Here is a 5,372-nt window from a genome sequence, read left to right as displayed (position 1 = left end):
ATTTTTAATTTTGTTCAAATGCAAAAGGTCACCCGTCGCGCCACACAATGAATGCGCCACCGCTGGTGATTGCTTTACATTCGTTCATTAAAAAGCTACCATGCTTCGAGGCACAAAGCGAAGATTAAGAACCATTTCCTCTGCCCGCCGTCTGCTCGCCGCTTCTATTTTTTTACGCTCCAGGCTCACGCCGTTCTGTTTCATTATTTAGTTTCTAATTGAAGCACCTGTAGTTATGCCTGGACTGGCTTCAGTGTCCACTGGACTTCATATCTCCTGGTGGTGGCACTCAGTTGGCATCATTTTGCACCATTCTTATCTGTCGGCCCAAAACTTTATATAGAACATTCTCTTCTTGAATCATCTTTGTAATATCCATTCTTTCTCGATTCGTATATGCTGTTAGATGTAATATTCTTGCATTGAAAATGAGACAGCCAACATAGGTTAAAATAACGTTGCTAGCCTTATCAGCCGTCATTGGAATTTTTTATGTTAGCATTAAGCTAGTGCTTAGCTAGTGCTAGTGGTATTTTTGCAAGACAAACTAATATGGTTTGTTTAAGGGGTGATTGTATTTGTTTAATGATTATTTACTTAATTTGGTAGTGGAAATTAACAATTGATTTATTTTTTGAAGAACTGTTCATAATCTGCTAGAAAAGTAAACAGAGCTACAGCATACATTGAGTTTTGCTGGATGCGCAGATTAGCGTTAGCTAGCAGCCTTAGCCTCTGATAAGCGGCACTTTTTTTTTTTTTTTTGCTTGTCTCCATGCACCTTATACACACAGTTTAGTGTTTGAAGTGCAGCCTCCATGAGTGAAAAGGTTTTAATTATATTTTTGAATGCCAGTTCCCCCGCCCCCCGTTCTAAATAAGCAATAATCACTGTATGTAATTGAAGCATAGCAGAACCACTTGCCTCATAACAACTCTCTCCCGACACCCCTGATTGTCATGGCAATTATTCAGCCATTCTAGTAGAAGAGCTCCTTCATTGGAAATTGTCAGAACTGAACTTCAATCCAAATTGTTGCTTTAGGTAAAGATTTGCCATGACCCTGCCAAGAAGAGCCATTCAGGATACAAACAAATGAAAATCTCAGAAACGATTGGCTTATCGGCATTTGCTTGAACCGACCAACAAGCCAGTGGGCACAGTTCCACACAAAACGCGACACACTCACAGATCAATGGATCATGTTTGGATCGTGCCGAGTGTTAAATGCTGACAATGTATCCATCGATTTGGCTCTTTCTGTAGGCATCGATGAGTTGAGTAATGGGAAAAGCAGCATTAACCTTTAGATCAGGGATGGGGAACCTTGTTCCTGTCAGTTTTTATAACGTCACCACAGTGCCAAGAAAGAAAAAAAGAAAAAAAAAGTAATGGAACAAGTGCTTTTGAATGTATGTAATAAGTTTAGAGCTTTTTAAGGGCTACTCTAGGATTTTGTTAGGATCTGTGTACCAAAACCTTTAACAATAACTCAGAGATTTGTCATAAAAGTCGGCATTTTGGTTTGAAGCAGCCATTTTGAGGTCATGTTCTTCATCTTCAAATGGCTTTCTTTCTATTCTTATGTCAACTAAATCAATTATTGAAGGTTACCAATGCTCTGAACTCACTACATTTTGCAGCCATAATTATCCGTTTCAAAATTTACCTACATTTACTTGTAGGTATGTTTAGGAGGCCTACCCCAGAATTAATATCATGAGTAGATCCCAAAAAAGGTCTGAAGAAGCCATGCCATAAAGGACGTCACACAGGACGTCTGCCATTTTGTTTTAAAGTGGTCATCCTATGGGGGATTTGGTCAATTCTAGGGGCACTTGAAAGGTTGTTCTTCAGGATTCGTAAAATAGCGACCAAATTTGACCCACAGACGCTATGCAGGTTTGTGTGACGAGGGTCTTGATGAGATTCACAGGCGACCATCTGACATTATTTAGTATGACTCCTGAGCTCTGCTATAAGGGTTTCCAGATTCATACTGTGTCCCCTTTAAAGGGGCAGAGCTTGAGCCTTCTTTTTTCCCCTCCCCCTTCCACTTACTTTTTAATGTCTCCCTCTGTTGGTGATTGTTATGTTTCTTGTGATTGGGGGAATTGCCCTTTTTTGGGATCAATAAAGAAATGTGTGGCTAACCAATATTTATTCCCAAGTTAAGATTTGTTTGCTGATTATTATGTATCTTGTTTAATGATAACAGTGGACACATTATCCCCAAAGCAATCATAGCTACATGCTTAATATGTAAATGTGCAAACAGAAGAGCTATGTTTCCATGGTAACAATAAGGAAAAAATGATAATTAAAGGCAAGGCCTCAATACGAATGATTGCTGAGATGTTTAAGTAGTATGTGTTTAAAAATCTGGAGAAATTGTTGTCTTATTAATCCCACAGACGGCGCTTTTCGAGCTACATATAAGCGAAAAAAGATAAATAGCACTATAATGGACTGTAATTATAATACAAACAATGTGCTGATCCGACGAAATGGATGACTTGGGCTGAGTGCATTTCCGTCGTGCCTTCCTGGCATTTAATGTGCTGTCGCATCACCTTCCGCTAATGAACTTAAAGCAATACCGCCGGGGACGTGACCAAACTTGATAGCCAGCTTGGAACGAGCACAAGCGCAAAGGGGGTGGAAAGGTCACGCGCTGTCCAAGACGCTCGCTAATGATGCTGCTAACTGCCTAAATAAAGGCAAGCCGGGGAAAAGTGCTGACGCAGATGGAAAAAACAACAACAACAAAAAAGATACAAAGAACTTCCCGTAGCCGCTAACAGGATCCTCTTATACGCTGACTCTCAGCCTCGATTTTCACTTCCAATTAAAGCTTCATTGTATTTTCTTGCACTGTAGTTCATACACAGAGATCATGAACATGCCACTTTCATCATTGACCCGAGTTCATATAACCTGGTGGTGAAGAGCATGCCAAACCAACAGTTGGCACTAAGCCACTAGGCACGTTAGTGATCTCAGTGAACTAGCTACTACATCCATTCAATGTATCTCAGGTACAGCTTCCACAGAATTCGTCATCATTGTTGTTATTATTATTATTATTATTATTATTATTATTATTATGTTTTTTGTTTTTTTGGGTTTTTTTTTTAGACATAGCGAAGCAGCTTGTGGAAACATTTCATAGTGCCTAAACCAGTTAAGAAGTGAAAGCTTTAAGTTTGTAGTATTTTACAATTGGCCACCAGATGTCGCTGTGGGGAGATATTTCGAACGTTCTAAACATGGGGGGTGGTGGGGGGAAGGCACAGGCTGTTTTCGCTAGAAGTGCCCAAAGTATTAATTATTTATTGATTTACTTATTTATTTACTTATGGATTTCTGTATATATGTAATTATTTTTTTTGTCTTTCAAAAGTAAATTTCAACGCTTGATTGTTTATAAAAATAAATAAATACTTAAAAAAAAAAAAAAAAAAGATCTATCCGCACGATGACGTCACACACAACGAGACAGCTGAAGGCACTGATTGAGTCTGACCAGCGACCGATTCGAACACTGCAGTTGCAGCTGCTGCTGTCGGCAAGTTGGTCACTCCGTTTTCGTTTTTTTTTTTTTATTTAATGCCAAAGGCAATAAGATATAGTAGTGTTTAATACAGAACACTCACGAAAAACGCGCCTCGTAATTTGAGCGAACTTGTAGGTATTATCAGAGCCCGGCTATCTTACACTTCATGGCGTGCTAAGTTGCTAGCAGCTAACTTAAGTTAAAATGTACTGACATGAGTTGTAATTAATTAGCCTTTTGTGCTTTTATTCAGCTTGGAGAAAATGGGGTTTAGCAGCTTCTAACATTGCCATTTTATTGATAGTGTGCAGTTTGATACATTGTGTCCTTATGTGTTTTTTTGTGGTACAAATTTGCTAGTTGTAAGCAGCAGTGGTAGTTTTTATGAAGGCGTGCGTGCGTGTGTTTTATAAATATATACATTTGGTGGTGTGCATAATAAGTAATAAGAAATTATGAATCTGTCCCATGAGCAAACTTGTAATTATCGGGTATTTCTAGAATTGTATTAATGTCACTATGTTTATGACATGCATTAGATTATAGTATATCAACATCTCCTTCTGTAGAGATACGACAGAAGGAAAGGCGAAACAAACACAAAGGAGCTGCTGGATGCTGTGAAAAGCAGCCAATGACTTATCAGTTGGATGAAAAATATCACAAATGGTAAGAATAACATAAAATACATTGAAGAACAAGCACAAATTCATTGTTGTGGTTCAGTTAAATATTTTACTACAACGTATAGCTAGTTTGTTATTGATTAGGTGCAAGAGTTGTAAAGTAGATGAATACAAAAGCAAACTGGGCCTTGTTTCCAGATGGAGAGCAAGTAGATAATGATAGATCAGAGTCTCCAAACTGTCAGCAGTTATTCGCAGTGAGCTACTTTCAATGCATAATTGTTGCATTGCATAGACTTGTCTGACCAATTATTCTCCCGTTTTCTTTTGTAGCTTCTACACTCTCTGACCAAATCAATCCAGCTTCCGCAAAATCATCATCATCATCATCATCATCATCATCAATCTCTTCACAGATCTCAAAAGAAGCCATTCAGCATACCCCAACAGGTAAACCATAGACTACTTTTACTTTGCACTGCTCCCTACTAAGCACTGTATATAAGGTGTGTAGTTGTGTAGTTGTGTACTTTGTACAATGACATGGTATGTTGTGAAGAGTTATGAATATTGGCTGCTACAATTCAGACTGCTCAAGATTAAAGAGGGTTGTCATTACAGCCTTACAGAAGTATAGTTGCAATGACTTATATTGTAAATGATGTTTCTGTAAGGTATTTCAAGCTCTTGTTCCAAGTGTAACAGATGCCACCTTGAGCTGTGCAATTGTACTTTAGTATAACCTCACTCAATGCAGGCAAATGCTGACTTTCAGCTCAGCAGTCAGTGCATTCTGCTTCCAAGCTGATGCCAAGGTGATGCCGCGGTTCGAACCCAGAGTCAGTAGACGGAATTCCATCAGTTATACATTGTACTTGTGCCCCCTTTTTTTTTTTTTCTTTCTTTGAGCACCTGCCCCTCCATGTATGCTTCTAAAGTTGGTCTAAAAGTGAATTGTTGCTAAATTGACTCAAGCAATTTTCCTCGTAGTTCTCGGCATTCGTAGTTGTAATGACGGCGAACAATGACGTCATTAGGAAAACTGTTTCCACCTCGTGCATTCCTGCACTCCCACTAAGTGGCGAAACTGAAGCACACTTGTACAATATAATTATGGAAATCACTTTTACACAAAGTCATAGTGAGCCAAATTAACAGGGTTACGTTACACAATATTGAAGTTAAACAT

At 38.7% G+C, this 5,372-nt stretch overlaps 1 long non-coding RNA gene across 1 annotated transcript; it reads left to right on the top strand.

Annotated features, from left to right (window-relative positions):
* Positions 1-3,544: 3,544 nt before the first annotated feature.
* LOC144032253 (uncharacterized) lies at positions 3,545-4,634 on the top strand. Its single transcript, XR_013287736.1, has 3 exons — positions 3,545-3,688; positions 4,127-4,226; positions 4,517-4,634. It is a non-coding gene; the product is annotated as an uncharacterized LOC144032253 (long non-coding RNA).
* Positions 4,635-5,372: the final 738 nt, after the last annotated feature.

The sequence above is a fragment of the Festucalex cinctus genome, chromosome 12 (assembly GCF_051991245.1).
Source record: "Festucalex cinctus isolate MCC-2025b chromosome 12, RoL_Fcin_1.0, whole genome shotgun sequence".
NCBI lineage: Eukaryota > Metazoa > Chordata > Actinopteri > Syngnathiformes > Syngnathidae > Festucalex > Festucalex cinctus.
The sequence above is the reverse complement of the archived record's forward strand: the minus strand, read 5'-3'. Positions and strand labels throughout refer to the sequence as shown.